The following is a 17,138-nucleotide window of genomic DNA, read 5'->3' as shown; positions in this document are numbered from 1 at the left end:
AGAGGTAAGAGTCCCGTGGCAAGCTATAGGCACTACACGGTGGCTTGAAATCTTTGGATTGCAGTTAGAAGACAGCCTGAGCAAGAAAGTTCATAAACCACCAAAAGGCAGAAAGTAGTAGAGCTGTAGCCATGAGCAAAACACAACATGTTCAAGCCTACCACTGATACTAACTTAAGTCTCATGGACTTCCCTGCCCTGATTTGCTTCAAACCACAATCCTCAGATATCAGTAACCTGAGCAGGTAGGATTACAGGTGTGCAACCCACCTCAGAATTTAAAAATCTTTAATTGGATCCTCTCCTTTTCCACCTTTCTTTTTATTTATTTTATTGTTCCTAGGTTTTGTTTTTGTTTTGACTTTTTCAGGTTCAGTTCCTCTGGCTTGGTATGGCCAAGCCACTCACCTTTGGTTTTTGTTTTATTTTGTTTTGTTTTGGTTTGGTTTCTGGATACCATCAGGCTCTACAACATGGGCCCGTAGGTCAGGTACTAGCATTTTTTTCTTGTGCAATGGTTCATCAGAAGACGTATGCAAGGCTGGGAATGTGGCTTAGTGATATAGTGCTTACTGAGCATGCATGAAGTACTGGGTTCGATTCCTCAGTACCACATACACAGAAAAGGCCAGAAGTGGCTCAAGTGGTAGAGTGCTCACCTTGTGCAAAAGAGGCTCAGAGATAGTGCCCAGGCCCTGAGTTCAAGCTCCAGTACTGGCAAAAACAAAAGACATGAACAAAAATTTTGTAGTGTGGAATAAATAAACTGTGACATAGTGAGAAAATGGGATATGCATCCAAAATGCAACATGGTCAAATTGTAGAAAAGTGGTGTATGAAAGAAGCTAAATACAAAATGTACTATTAGTATGTAAAGTATAAAAACAGACAAAATTAATCTAAGATAAAAGTCAGGACTATAGTTATCTTCCTGGAAGAAGGGGTATACTGTCTCTTAAAGAGTCTGCACAAGTTCTCATTATGAAAATTTATTGTTTTAATTTTCTGAATGAAAATTAAGGAATTGGAATTATTTCAAAAAGCTAAAGTATATATTGTGGAGCATGCCTATAATCTCAACACTCCAGACACTAAGGCATGAGGATTGTGAGTCTGAGGCCAGCCTACATTCATATCAAGTTCAAGGATGCTTGGGCTACATGGCTACATAGTAAAAAGAATGAAAAGAGAATCCAAAGACGCAGTACACTCTTGTAATCACAGCTGCTCACAAAGCAGAGGTAGAATTGTAGTCCAAAGCCAACACAAGCAAAAGCTAATCATCTGATCCAAAAACAAACTACCTATTTCTGCTTTCTGGTTGCCATGATATAATTGATTCTGCTTTGCCCTAACATTATGAACTGACATCTCTGAAACCATAGATCAAAATAGATAATATAGACATAGATAGGCAGGCAGGCAGAAGAAAGGCTAAAGATGTGGCTCAAGTGGTAGAAACATACTCCAAAATAAATAAATAATAAAACAAACAAATAAATAAACAAATAAAAGTTAAAATAGCTAGGCAGTGGTGGATTGATGGCTCAAGCCTCTAATCCTAGCTTCTCAGCTATTCTGGAGACTGAGATCTGAAGATCACATTTCAAAGTCACCCAGGCAGGAAAGTCCATGAGATTTTTTTTTTTTTTTTTTTTTGGTCCAGTCGTGGGACCTAAACTCTGGGCCTGGGAGCTGTCCCTCAGCTCTTCAGCTCAAGGCTAGTATGCTACCACTTGAGCCATAGCACCACTTCCAGCTTTTTTTTTTTTTCTGCTTATGTAGTGCTGAGGAATCGAACCCAGGGCCTCATGCATGCAAGGCAAGTGGTCTACTACTGAGCCACCTTCTCAGCCCCAGATTCTTTTTTTTTTTTATATATGTTTCTCTTATTGTTAAATAATGTACAGAGGGGTTACAGTTACATGAGTAAGGTAATGAGTACATTTCCTATCAAGCATTGTTATCTCCTCCTTTGTTTTTCCCCTACCATCCCTTCCCTCTCCAACTCCCCAACTCTTCCCTCCCCTCCCGAAGTTGTAAAGTTCGTTTTCAACATAGTACCTCATACATCTCATTGTTACAATGGGTCAACCTGTATACTTATTTGAGCCTTTTGTTTTTTCCCTTCCCCTACTCAAATTAGAAAAATGTATATACAAGATACAGGGCACCGGAATCAAATACAGTGAAAACAAGATCAATAGAAAGCTTATGGATTGGGAGAAGATCTTCACTAGCCATACAAGGGACAAGGGTCTCATATCTAAAATATACTTAGAACTCAAAAAAAAATCCCCCAACAACAAATCCTCAAAGAGACAACCGCCCAATTAAGTGGGCTAAAGACTTAAATAGAAACTTCTCTGAAGAGGAAATAAAAATGGCCAATAGACACATGAAGAAATGCTCAACTTCTCTAGCCATAAAAGAAATGCAAATCAAAACAACATTGAGATTCCACCTCACCCCAGTTAGAATGGCTAGAATCATGAAATCTAATAACAACAGATGCTGGAGGGAATGTGGCCAAAAGGGAACCTTACTGCATTGTTGGTGGGAGTGTAAATTTGTCCAGGAGATTATCATCTCCAATAAACTACTCAAAAAAATCAGGAAATAGGGCTGTGGCTCAAGTGGTAGAGGGTAGCCTTGAGCAAGTAAGCTCAGGGACAGTACTCAGGACTTCGTTGGGTTCAAGTCAAGTCCCAAGACACACACACACACACACACACACACACACACACACACACACACACACACACACACACACACACACACACACACACACACACACACACAAAGGTTAAAATAAAAACTTAAAAAACACGGAGCTGGGAAGGTGGCTCAGTGGTAGAGCGCTTGCCTTGCATGCATGAGGCCCTGGGTTTGATTCCTCAGCACCACATAAGCAGAAAAAAAAAGCCAGAAGTGGCGCTGTGGCTCAAGTGGTAGAGTGCTAGCCTTGAGCTGAAGAGTTGAGGGACAGCACCCAGGCCCAGAGTTCAGGCCCCACGACCGGACTCAAAAACAAAAACAAAAAAACAAAAAACTTAAAAAACACTAGCTACCTTTATCTAGGAAAGATAGTTAGGGTTCTGTGCTCTCTTAAAATGTTTCTAATCATGTATAGTATTATAAGTATCTCTCATTTTAAAAGATCACTCTTCCCTTCTGCTTAAAGTGAAATTATGAGAAAAATATTTTTGTAGAGCAGACATTTTCTTTTTTTATTATGGTTTTTTTTTTATTGTGAAAATGCTGTATAGAGGGGTTATAGTTACATGAGTAAGGTAATGAGTACATTTCCTATGGAGCATTGTTATCTCCTCCTTTGTTTTTCCCCTATCATCCCTTCCCTCCCCTCCAATCCCACCCACCCTGCTGAACTTGTAAAGTTCGTTTTCAACATAGTATCTCATACATCTCATTGTTACAATGCGTCAACCTGTATCCTTATTTGAGCATTTTGTTATTTCCCTTCCCCTCCCCAAATTATGAAAATGTATATACAAGGTGCAGAGCACCGGAATCAAACACAGTGAAAACAAGGGTTATATCATGGGAAAGAACATACTAAAGAAACAAAAAATCACATAGTACATTATATATACATTAAAAACAATAGCAAGAAAGAAAAAAACCACTTGTGTCCCTATCTTGGGGTTCATTTCCCTTCACATCAAATATCATCTTATATGGTCATATGTACATAGCTTTTGACCTTTTCTGTTTGTCCTAGACATATACTAGTTATAAAGCAGACATTTTCTAAGGCCAAAAAACTTCAGAATTTCTGGTCCATAAAATGCTATGTGTCCTACTTAAACTTCAGAATTTCTGGTCCATAAAATGCTATGTGCCCTACTTAAATGTTTTGTTTTTTTTTTTCCTTCTCCTCCACAAATTATACCAACATCAAATACTGTGAAAGCAGGGGTTATACTGTGGGGGAGGGACATACAAAGCAACAAAGAAATCACCCTATAAATATGTTAGAAACAATTGCATGAAAGAAATAACATTTGAATGTTTATCTTGGGGTTCACTTCACCTAAGATCGACTTTTCTGTGGACCCATTGCAACAATGAGATGTACAAGTCGTTATGTCAAAAAATGAACTTTACAACTTTGGCGGGGGATGGGGGAGGGAGATGGGAAGGGATAGGAAGAGGAATCAAAGGAGGAGGCAACAATGCTTGATAAGAAATGTACTCATTATCTTGCCCATGTAATTGTAACCCCTCTGTATGGTATTTTCACAATAAAAAAATGCTATGTGAATGGTCTCTCTGTAACTCTTCAATGTATATTCCTGTATTTTTAGAGAAAGTTTACATATAGCTTTTACTCTACCACTCAGAAGTGATTGATCCTCAAATGACTGGCACCCCCGCCGAGTAGCAGTCCCATGACTCTTGCAGGAAAAGAATAGAAGGAAATGGAAAACCACTACAGGAATGGAAGGGAGGAAAGCAGCTTGCACTTCTTACTCACTGTGCTCTGAACAGCAGCGGAGATAGTAGAGAGGACACCAAATGGCACAGATACTGGTGAGGAGTTTTCATTTTCTTTGGCACTGTTTTGTCCTACAAAAGGGAGAAGATGTACAAGCACAAAGAAGAAAGGTCATGGACTGTTTTGCTTTATTATTATGTGATTTATTTTTAAAAATTGAGGCATTTTTGCATACAGAAATCTTAAAAAAACTATTTTAAGATGAAGGCTAAGGTAAGCAGTCTTTTAAAATTTCATTTCATTTCAAATATAAAAGTATTGATCTAGCTGGGTGTTGGTGGCTCACACCTATAATCCTAGTTACTCAGAAGGCTGACATCTGAGGATCACAGTTCTAAGCCAGAGCAGGCAGAAAAGTCCATGAGACTCTTATCTCAAATAAACTACTCAGAAGAAGCTGGAAGTGGTGCCGTGGCTCAAGTGGTAGAGTGCTAGCCTTGAGTACAAAAAGGGTCAGGGATGGTGCCCAAGTCCTGAGTTCAAGCACCAGGACTAGAAAAAAAAAAGTATTTATCTACACAACAGTAGAGTAAATAATTTCAGTGATATGACCTTCTAAATAAGGGGAAACTATAGTCAGAGACAAATCAATGGTTGACAAGTGCTGTGAACAGACAGAAAGGTGTGGCTACAGGGGCTGGGAAGTTGGCTCAGTGGTAGAGCACTTGCCTTGCATGCCTGAGGCCCTGGGTTTGGCTCCTCAGCACCACATAAGCAAAAAGAAAAAAGCCGGAAGTGGCGCTGTGGCTCAAGTGGTAGAGCGCTAGCCTTGAGCTGAAGAGCTGAGGGACAGTGCCCAGGCCCAGAGTTCAGGCCCCACGACTGGATCCAAAAAAAAAAAAAAGAAAGGTGTGGCTACAAACTGGCCTGAAGGAACTCCCTCAGGTAATGAAAATATTCTTCTATCTTGTGAACCACATAAACACAGGAACTATCTGTATATGTGTATCACAATATACTGTGATTATATAGTGTAAACATAACTATAATTCTATAGTATGAACATAACTATTATCTCTCAACACAAAGTCATATTGCAAAAAATACCAGTTTTACTGTATGCAAATTGTAGCTCAACTTTGTCATAGAAGACTATGCTGATTATTAGTAAGGGAACCAATAGGCATTACAAAGATGAGTATGTTTCAAAAATAATCACTTCTGTTTTAACTTTAAAAAATCTTATACTATATCAACTAGTAAATCAAGTAATTTATATTATATAATATAATTATATTATATCAAGCACTATTATGGAGAGAACTTTTGCTTTCAAGTATTATAAATAAGCTGATATTACTCATGCCTTCCTACAGAGCAACTATAAAACCAGACAAAACCAGACACTGGACAAGAGACAGAAAAAAACTTTTGTCTAGGAGAAAAAAGAAACAAAGTCAACCCCACAACTAGGATTTCTGCTTAGAGTAAAGTTCCAAATCCCAACACACAGAGGAGAACCTAAAGACAACAGAACATTCACAGGCAATATAAGTCAGGGATAAAGTCTGGAATCAGGGAAGGCTGAAGCAGCTACCAGTTCAAGGTCAGAAAATCATTTCAGGGATGAAAAGCTGGTTCAATATACGCAAATCAATTAATAGAATTCATCACATCAACAAGAGCAAGGATAAGACCCACATGATTATCTCAACAGATGCAGAAAAAGCATTTGACAAGATTCAACACCACTTTATGATGAGAGCTCTGGAAAAACTAGGAATCCATGGAACATTCCTCAATATAATAAAGACTGTGTATGACAAACCTACAGCCAGCATTATACTTAGTGGCAAAAAGCTAAAGCCATTTCCTCTAAATTAAGGAACGAGACAAGAATATCCACTCTCTCCACTTCTCTTCAATTTAGTATTAGAATGCCTAGCTAAACCAATAAGACAAGATGCAAAAATAAAGGGGATCCAAATAGGGAAAGATGAAGCAAAACTGTCCCTCTTTGGAGATGATATGATCCTTTATTGATAGAACCCCCATGGACTCCACTAACAAGTTACTTGAGCTGATCCGAAACTTTGGCAAAGTAGCAGGGTATAAAATTTACCCTCAAAAATCAATGTCTTTTCTGTATGACAATAATGAGAAGAGCAAGGCTGAAATCAGGAAAGCAACTCCTTCTGTAATAGCCCCACAAAAAATAAAATGCCTAGGAGTTAACTTAACTAAAGAAGTGAAGGACCGGGGCTGGGAAGGTGGCTCAGTGGTAGAGCACTTGCCTTGCACACATGAGGCCCTGGGTTCGATTCCTCAACACCACATAAGCAAAAAGAAAAAAGCTGGAAGTGGCACTGTGGCTCAAGTGGTAGAGCGCTAGCCTTGAGCTGAAGAGCTGAGGGACAGTGCCCAGGCCCAGAGTTCAGGCCCCATGACCAAAAATTAAAAAAAAAGAAAAGAAAAGAAAAGAAAAAAAGAAGTGAAGGACCTCTATGATGAAAACTTAAAAACCTGAAAAGGGAAATTAAGACAGAACTTAGCAAGTGGAAAAACCTCCCATGCTCCTGGATTGGGAGGATCAACATCGAGAAAATGGCAATACTGCCAAAGGCTATCTACAAATTCAATGTGGTACCTGTAAATATCCCAACCTCATTCTTCAATGAAATAGAAGAAGCAACCCAAAAATTCATATGGAACAATAAAAGACCCCGAATAGCAAAAATGATCCTTAGCAGAAAGAACAGTGCTGGAGGAACATCAATACCAAACTTCAAGCTCTACTACAAAGCCACAGTAATCAAAACAGCTTGGTACTGGCACAAGAGGATCAATAGACTAGAACTGAAGATCCAGAAATGAACCCACAGACCTATAGCCACCTAATCTTTGATAAGGCAGCTAAAAAATAGAATGAAAGAAAGACAGCCTCTTCAGTAAATGGTGCTGGAAAAACTGGTTAAACAACTGTAGAAAACCAAAGTCGGATCCTTATATATCACCCTGAACCAGAATCAACTCCAAAGGCTTTGACCTCAAAGTCAAAGCAGACATCCCGAAAACATTACAAGAAGGAATAGGAGAAACTCTGGGGCTCCTTGACACAGGACAAAATTTTCTAAATAGAGACCCAGAAACACAACAAATCAAAGAAAGTTGGCAAATGGAATTGCATGAAACTGCAGAGCTTCTGCATGGCAAAGGACATAGCTAGCAAGATCAATAGAAAGTCCACATTTTCTTGATCCATTCATCTACTAAGGGGTATCTGGGTTGGTTCCATATCTTAGCCATGATTAATGCTGCGATAAACATAGTTATACTGGTAGCTTTAGTATAGCCTTGTTTGTGATCATTTGGGTAAATGCCCAAAAGTGGGATTGCTGGGTCATAGGGGAGTTCTATGTGGAGTCTTTTGAGGAACCTCCATACTGCTTTCCAAAGTGGTTGAACAAGTTTACACTCCCACCAACAATACAGTAGGGTTCCCTTTTGGACACATCCTCTCCAGCATCTGTTGTTACTAGATTTCGTGATCATAGCCATTCTAACTGGAGTGGGGTGGAATCTCAATATTATTTTGATTTGCATTTCTTTTATGGTTAGAGAAGTTGAGCATTTCTTCATGTATCTATTGGCCATTTTTATTTCCTCTTCAGAGAAGTTTCTCTTTAAGTCTTTAGCCTACTTATTAATTGGGCAGTTGTTTCCTTGAGGATTTGTTTTTTGGGGGATTTAATTTTTTGAGTTCTAAGTATATTTTAGATATGAGACCCTTGTCCCTTGTATGGCTAGTGAAGATCTTCTCCCAATCTGAAAGCTTTCTATTGATCTTGCTAGCTATGTCCTTTGCCATGGAGAAGCTCTGCAGTTTCAGGCAATCTCATTTGTCCAACCTTTCTTTGATTTGTTGTGCTTCTGGGTCTTTATTAAGAAAATTTTGGCCTGTCCCAAGGAGCCCTAGAGCTTCTCCTATTCTTTCCTGTAATGTTTTCAAGTGTCTGCTTTGACTTTGAGGTCAAAGCATTTGGAGTTGATTCTGGTGCATGGTCATATATAAGGATCTAGATTTAGTTTTCTACAGGTGTTAAACCAATTTTGTCAGCACCATTTACTGAAGAGGCTGTCTTTCTTCCATTTTATTTTTTAGCTGCTTTATTGAAGATTAGGTGGCTATAGGTCTGTGGGTTCATTTCTGGGTCCTCAATTCTATTCTATTGGTTCTCAGGTCTGTTCTTGTGCCAGTACCAAGCTGTTTTGATTACTATGGCTTTGTAGTAGAGTTTGAAATTTGGTATTGATGTTCCTCCAGCTCTATTCTTTCTGCTAAGGATTGTTTTTGCTATTTGGGGTCTTATTGTTCCATATGAATTTTTGGTTGCTTTTTCTACTTCATTGAAGAATGAGGTTGGGATATTTCCAGGTATCACATTGAATAGCCTTTGACATTATTGCCATTTTCATGATGTTGTTCCTCCCAGTCCAGGAATGTAGGAGGTTTTTCCACTTGCTAAGTTCTGCTTTAATTTCCTTTTTCAGGTTTTTAAAGTTTTCATTGTAGTGGTCCTTCACTACTTTAGTTAACTCCTAGGTATTATATTTTTTGTGGGGCTATTACAAAAGGAGTTGCTTTCCTGGTTTCATCCCCTCTCTTCTCATTGTTGGCATACATAAAAGCCATTGATTTTTGACGGTAAATTTTATACCCTCATACTTTGCCGAAGTTTCGAATCAGCTGAGTAATTTGGGATTGGAGTCCATAGGATTCTTTCAATAAAGGATCATATCTGCAAAGAGGGAGAGTTTTGCTTCATCTTTCCCTATTTGGATCCCCATTATGTTTGCATCTTGTCTTATTGCTCTAGCTAGGCATCTAATATTAATTGAATAGAAGTAGATAGAGTGGACTTTCTTGTCTCATTCCAGAGCTTAGAGGAAATGGCTTTAGCTTTTCGCCACTAAGTATAATACTGGCTGTAGGTTTGTCACATACAGCCTTCATTATATTGAGGAATGTTCCATTGATTCCTAGTTTTCCAGCGCCTTCATCATAAAGGGGGTATTGGATCTTGTCAAATGCTTTTTCTGCATCTATTGGGATAACCATGTGGTTCTTTTTTTCACTCTCTATATTTTCTTTCTTTTTTTAAATAAGTTTTTTATTGTAAAAATACTATACAGAGGGTTATAGTTACATGAGCAAGATAATGAGTACATTTCTTATCAAGCATTGTTGCCTCCTCCTTTGTTTTTTCCCTACCATCCCTTCCCTCCCACCTCCACAACTACACTCCTCTTTCCACCTAAATTGTAAAGTTTGTTTTTCAACATAGTACATTCAACATTCTTGTACATTTCATTGTTACACTGGGTCAACCTGTATCTCTAATTAAACATTTTGTTTTTTTCCCCTTCCCTCTCCAAATTATACCGACATCAACAACAGGGGTTATACTGTGTGGGAGGAGCATACAAAGCAACAAAAAAAATCACATGGTATATTATAAATACATTAGAAACAATCACAAGAAAGAGAAAAACCACTTGTTTTCCTATCTTGGGGTTCATTTAGCCTAACTTCATCTTATCTGGTCATATGTACATAGTTTTTGACCTTTTCTACTTGTCCCAGATATATACTAGTTATTGCAAATAAGGGAAACCATGGGACCTATATTTCTTGGGGCCTGGCTTACTTCATTTAATATAATTTTTTCCAAGTCTTTCCATTTCCTAACAAATAACATGTGGTTCTTATCCTTGCCCTTGTTGATGTGATAAATTATATTAATTGGTTTGCATATATTGAACCAGCTTTGCATCCATGAAATGAATCCTGTTTGATCGTGATGTATAATTTTTTTGATGAGTAGTTGAAGTCAATTAGCCAAAATTTTGTTGAAAAGTTTTGCATCGATGTTCATCAAAGAAATGTGTCTATACTTCCTTGCCTAGTTTGGGGATGAGGGCTACAATGGCTCATAGAGTTTGGTAGTGAACTTTCACTTTCAATGTCATTAAAAAGTTGGAGGAGTATTGGTCTGAGTTCTGCTTTGAAGGTCTTGTAGAAATCCCTTGTAAATCCATCTGGTCCTGGGCTTTTCTTGGGTGGGAGGTCTTTTATTGCTGTTTATATTTCCATGCTGGATATGGGTCTGTCAAGTTGGTTTAAATCATCTTGGTTTAGTTTCTGCATGTCGGTATTTGCTAGGAGATCGTCCATTTCATCCAGATTCTCAAACTTAGCATAAACGTTCTGAATCTTGGTTGTTTCTGTGATGATGTTTCCATTCTCATCTCTGAGTTTGTTCATTTAGGTGTGTTCTGCACTTTTTCTGATAAGATTTGCTAAGGGTCTGTCAATTTTGTTAAATTTTTCGAAGAACCAACTCAATATTTTGTTGATTCTATGTTTTTTTATTCTAATTCATTTAATTCTGATTTAGTTTTAATTATTTGCTTCTGTCTACAGGATTTGGGTTTATCTTGCTGCTCTTTTTCAAGGAGCTTCAGCTGTCTCCTTAAGTTGTTGGCTTCAGATCTCTCCAATTTGTTGATGTAGGACCTCAGAGCTATAAACTCGCCTCTAAGTACTGCCTTTTCTGTGTCCCAGAGGAGCTGGTAATTTGTGTGTTCATTTTTGTTGAATATCATGAACATCTGAATTTCCTTTCTAGTCTCTTCCATGACCCACCGGTAATTCAACAGTGTGTTGTTCAGTCTCCATGTGTTACAGGACTTTCTTTGGTGGCTTTTGGTGTTGAGTCCTAATTTTATTCCCTTATGTTCTGAGAGAATGCAAGGTATAACTTCAATGTTTCTGAATTTGGACAAGTTTGCTTTGTGACCTTAAATGTGGTCTATTTTGGAGAACGTTCTGTGTGCTGCTGAGAATGTGTATTCTGATGCTGCTGGGTGAAATATTCGGTAGATGTCTGTTAAATCTAGTTGATCTATGCAGTTATTTAGATCTGAGGTTTCTTTGTTGAGTTTTTGCCAAATTGGTCTATCTAGTGGGGATAGTGGTGTGTTAAAGTCCCCAACAATTAATGACTTTAGATCTATGTGAGATTTGAAAGTAGTGTTTCTTGGATAAATTAGGGTGCACTGTTGTTTGTTGAATAAATATTTAGAATTGTAATATCCTCCTGAAGGAGAGATCCCTTAATTAGTATGTAGTGACCTTCTTTATCTCTTCTCACTAATTTTAAAGTCTATTTTATCTGGTATTAGGATTGCAACTCCCGCCTGCTGATGGGGGCCGTTTGCTTGGTAGATATTATTCCAGCCTTTCCCTTTCAGAATATGCTTGTTTTTTATGGGCAAGGTGTGTCTCTTGAAGGCAGCAGATAGAAGGATCTTGCTTTTTAATCCAACTAGACAGTCTATGTCGCTTAATTGGAGAGTTAAGTCTGTTAATGTTTAGAGTTAGGGCTTTGAGGTGTTTGGTAGTTCCTGCCATGTTATCCACCTTCTTGGGAGATGTGACAACTGGGTTCTTCCTTTGATTCTTGGATTCTCGGTTTGGGTGTGGTTTCTTGGCTTTTATTGTGCTCTTGTTGGTTTTCTTTTATTTTCTTTTTTTTATTTTGTCAGTCGTGGGGCTTGAATTCTGGGCTTGGGTGCTGTCTTTCAGCTCTTCAGCTCAAGGCCAGTGTTCTATCACTTGAGCCACAGCACCACTTCTGGTTTTTTTCTCTGCTTATGTGGTGCTGAGGAATTGAACACAGGGCCTCATGCATGCAAGGCAAGCACTCTACCACTAAGCCACTTTCCCAGCCTCTAGCTGGTTTTTTATGTGTAGGACATCTTTAAGTATCTTTTGTAGGGCTGGTTTGGTGGATATATTGTTTCAGTTTTTTTGTTTTTGTTTTTGTTTTTGTTTTTTGCTATGGAAGGTTTTTATTTTACCTTTCATAATGAAGGAGAGTTTAGCTGGATACATTATTCTTGATTGATAGTTGTCTTTAGGGCAAGGCACACATCATTCCAGGCTCTTCTTGCTTTGTCTCTGCTGACAAATCTGAAGTTATTCTATTCTATAAAGGTTTCCCTTGATAGGTGATTGATCTTTTTTCCTTGACAGCTTTAAGGATCCTTTCCTTGGTCTGAATTGATCCTGTGTGGATTATAATGTAACGGTGGGATGTCCTGTTCTGGTCTGGTCTATTTGGGGTTCTAAAAGCTTCTTATATCTGAATAGGCCTATCTTTTTGCATTGAGAAGTTCTCTGCTAGGATCCTGTTAAATAAATTTCCTAGACCATTAACTTTCTCTCTAGTTGCTCCTTTATATCCATTATCCTCAGATTAGGCCTTCTGATGGTGTCTTCTAAATGTTGAATAGATCTATCATATTTTTGGATTTGTCTTGAATAGTTATCGCTTCTTTCTGTAGAATATCTAGGCTGTCTTCAGTCCCAGAGATTCTATCTTCTGCATGGTCTAACCTACTGTCAAGGCTTTCTACTTTGTTTTTCATTTCCTTCTAATTGGTCGGCTTTGATGGCTTCAAATTCTTTGTTGATTTGTTTTAGATCTTGTATGGACTTCTTTACTTCCTTAAGTTGGTTTTCAGTGTTCATTCTCAAACCCCTTAGTTGGTTATGGTTTCTGGACTCCCTTTCCTTCTGATGGGCTCCATTCAGCATTCCCTTTGTGGCCTCCCTGGATTCCTTCAGCTCTCTGTGGATTCCATGAATGCCTCCATCAATCTTTGTCTATTCTCATTCCGTTCATGCAATTTCTGTATTAATCTTTGATTAGCTTCCTCATGCTCATGAAATTCCTGTATTAATCTTTGGTTAGCCTCATCTTGCTCCCTATCATGCTCACAAAGAGTCCTTTGTAGGCTTTCAATCTTTTCATTCAGCATGTTTACCCGTAGTGTTTGTAGATCTTTTGGGAAAGTCTCCTTTGCATTATTCATTAACTGTTCTGTCACTTGATTATCATGAATGGGAGTTGAGATGCCTGGACTTGCCATTTTTCTTGTGTTTCTCTGGCTTGTTCTGCCCATTTGGTATGAAATAGTGTTCCTGCTTGAACACTATTTTAAGGCAAGCATCAACCAGAATCCTGTAGTTGCACACAGATCGACACAGTCAAAAATGAGTACAGATACAATCTAGTTCAACAGATACAATCTAATTCAACACCAAACAACTATGGATTAATGGACTAAGAATGGCAAAAAGGGAGTCAGCAGACTAGAAATGATTAAGTTTAGGGAAAATTGTGGGGAGAAAATAAGATTAGAGGAATGTGGAGAGGTAAAAGGAAAGAAGGAATTTAACCATGCCCTAATTTCAGAGAGGAAATGGATAGAAGGATAGGAGGAGAGATAAAAAGGAAAGATAAAAAAATAAAAAATAAAAAATAAAAAAATTAAAAATGAAACACTTAAAAATTATATAAGTATAAAGAAATAATACTACTATTAAAGGTGTTAAGCTTGAGAGGTTGTGAATTGAGTAATCAATTTCTGAATTAAGTATGCACACAATGAAGGATAAGGTCTAATAAGTGACGATAGGTATATATCTGGCGATGGGCAAAAAAGCAATTAATTTAAAAAAAAGGGAAAAGAGTAAAAGAGTTAAAAAAAAAACCACACACCTAAAATAAAAATTATGAAAAAGAACAATTTTTAATTTTAAAAAATTGGTAGAAAAAAGAGTTCTTTGATTTTTTTTGGAGGGGAAGGGGTTCTTGTGTCTCCCCTATGTCTGTAACCAGTCTCTTGGTGGAGTCTCTGGTTTGCTTGTGGTGTTTGGTTTTCCTGTGGCTTGATTGGTTTCTTGTCAGTTTGTTTGAGAAGGCAGAAAGAAGCTCTGCCTCACCCAGGACTTTGTGATCCTCCTCTTAGGCTAGGTCAATGGGAGGGAGTATGCTTTGAGTATCACAAATGGAGATGGCTGTTTTCTCTAGCTTGGAGTTGCTGTGATGAGGCTAAGTTCTGGGTAGGGTTGAAGCCTTTCAACAATCAGTAGCTTTTTCCTGAGAGGCTAGCTCTGAGACACTCATAGAGCCCAGCCTGGAGCCATTCTTAGGATTTATGTTTGCTGAGTTTCAATTGTTTTTCTTTTATCCTTCCTGCTGCTGAGTCTGCAGCCTCGGCTGCAGTGGGGAGGGGCAGCCTCTGACTCTGTTTACCCAGTGAAGAAAGTCACTCCTCTGGGGGCAGAGGTTCCTCTGCCTGGGAAGGGCAACTTTCCCTTGGGTGGAGCTGAGCTGGGCAGGTCAAGTTCCTGTGACTATTGAATGACTCCTATTGTATTCTTCCAAGGCCTGAGTTGCACACTAGCTGCTCTGGTTGGGTCTTTGTCAGTATCAAAGTTCTTCTTTGGTGGTATGGGAGGGGTTAGCTTTCCACAACTGCTTCCTGAGAAGGAGTGAGGATGTCTTGGGCTACTCACACCAATCCCATGATTTCCAGGCTGTCCATGGTCTGTGACTGTCTGTGATCAGCAGGATGAATGTTTGTGCTCCTTGTCAGTTCTTGCCGGCAGTGAGTAGAATCCTCTCACACACTGTGTTTGGCCCTTTTGTCCTGGGTTCTCTGTGTTGATATGGTGGCCGTGGCAGCAGCTGTTGCTGCGGACACTGGCAAGTGCTCAGATCTGTCTCCTTGCCTGGATTTCCCCTCTCTGTCCAAACTCTCTGTACTATGATGGCACACTTGGTGTGACTCTTGAGCCTAGGACTTTTCACTGGAACACTAAAACTGCTTTCTATGCGAGAGCTTGTTTAGCCTTCAGCTTCTCCTCCACCATCTTCCTCTGGACTATTTAACCTTCTCTTTTTACTAGTGGCTGCTACTTTCTGCTTACCCCATTCCTTTTACCTTCTGTAGCTTGAACTCAGGGCCTGGGCTCTTGATCTCAGGTGGCTGAGGTCTGAGGATCATAGTTCAAAGCCAGCCCAAGCAGGAAAGTCCAGTCTCCTCAATTAACCACCAAACCCTTGAAGTGGAGCTGTGGCTCAGATGGTAGAGTATGTTAGCTTTGAGTGATGAAAGGTAACAGGCACTGCTTAGGCCCAGAGTTTAAGCCCCAATACCAGCACACAATTGCACACACACAGACACACACAAAATTGTGTGACTATCATGCAAGCCCTGCATGTACTGGCCATATAATTTGGAGAGAGACATGAGGAGTTGTTCATCTAATGAGTTAAAGAACAGGAAGGTATTTCAGGCTACAGAGAAAAAAATGGGAGTGGAGAGATGATAGATCTAAACCTGTTTTATCTGTGTTTTGCCCTTTACTTGCAGTATGTATTTAGCAAATATTTATGGTGAAAACAATGGAAATGACAGATACAATAGAAATAACTTTAGAAAGCAAAGCTCTAAACAACTACTGAAGGTCTTTCACGGTGTACCAGAAAATATGTTGAGCTGACTCTAGCCAAATGCTAATTAGGAGCTGTGTGGTGGCTCCATGATCATACTGGAGGCATATGGAGTATTTTAATCTGAATCTTGTAAATTAATGGTCCTCAAAATGGTCATATCTATTTGACTATCACAAAGTTTTTTTAATGTTATAAATACCTGTAACTATACTAGAGTTCAAGCAGAACAACTTTGCTTGTTCTTTGCATTGGATAGATTCCTTGTAAAAATCTGCTCTTCATTTTCTTGCTTTTCTGCTTGCCAATTCAGAATGTCACTTTGTTAATGTTTGTGCCCATTTGTAGGCTCTCCTCCATTTTCCACTATGACAGTACAGGCAGAGTGAATTGGATGATCTGTAAATACAACTTGGCACATATTTAATTATAGGAAACAAAACATTAACATTCCAGTATAATGAAATAGAACAAAAAAAAGCCCAATAACCATCTGTGCATCAGTGATTTTTTTTTTCCTTTTCAGTATCCCAAAACATTTTCTGGAAACAGCAGCTTCCTCAGCCAAGTTAATATTAAGCCACCAGAATTGAATTCAGACATATTACTTCCTTATTTACTTAGGTTGAGAATTGAAACTCAATGGAAATAATTCTGACAATTTAGCAGGAACATCAGCAAGGCAATTTGTTACGGAAGACATCTGTAGCCTCTCTCTCTCTCTCTGTTTCTCTGTCTCTGTCTGTCTCTCTCTCTCTCTCTCTCTCTGTCTCTCTCTCTCCCTCTCTCCATCTTCCACTCTCCTTCTCCCATTTTCTTAAAATAATACAGTCAGTATTCAGAATGATTCTCAAGGGTAAAATTATCTACATTTCTAATTATTTGTTATCCTAACAAAGCTGACATTCTGCATTGCAGAAAGATGAAAAAGGTATTGGATTTAACAAATATCATGCTTCTCTTACATTATTAATGCCAAAGGAAGGTGATAGAAAATTGTACCAAATAACTTCATCCATAAACAGAAGATAGCCCTTTTAAAAATTTATCTTTCTACCATTCTATTTGTTTGTTTTTGCAAGTACTGGGGCTTGAATTCAAGGCCTGGGCATTGTCTCTTCACTTTTTCACTTGAGACTGGTGCCTTGCCACTTGAGGCACAGCTCTACTTCGGGCTTTTTCAGTGGTTAATTGGAGATATTAGAGATAGTCTCAGAGACTTTCCTGCCTGAACTAGCTTTGAACCTCCATCTTCAGATCTCAGTCTTCTGAGTAACTAGGAAACTAGGATTAAAGGAATGAGCCATTGG

At 38.7% G+C, this 17,138-nt stretch overlaps 1 long non-coding RNA gene across 1 annotated transcript in view; it reads right to left on the bottom strand.

Annotated features, from left to right (window-relative positions):
- The window catches only part of LOC138808676 (uncharacterized), an 18,106-nt gene extending 3,135 nt beyond the window's left edge, over window positions 1–14,971 (bottom strand). Inside the window, exons 1-2 of the long non-coding RNA XR_011366571.1 lie at window positions 14,889–14,971; window positions 4,499–4,590 (exon numbers count right to left, since the gene is read on the bottom strand). This is a non-coding gene — a long non-coding RNA (uncharacterized lncRNA). The remainder of the gene's footprint in view (window positions 1–4,498; window positions 4,591–14,888) is intronic.
- Window positions 14,972–17,138: the final 2,167 nt, after the last annotated feature.

Source organism: Dipodomys merriami, unplaced genomic scaffold, assembly GCF_024711535.1.
Source record: "Dipodomys merriami isolate MVZ:Mamm:240054 unplaced genomic scaffold, mDipMer1.0.p SCAF_467, whole genome shotgun sequence".
NCBI lineage: Eukaryota > Metazoa > Chordata > Mammalia > Rodentia > Heteromyidae > Dipodomys > Dipodomys merriami.
The sequence above is the reverse complement of the archived record's forward strand: the minus strand, read 5'-3'. Positions and strand labels throughout refer to the sequence as shown.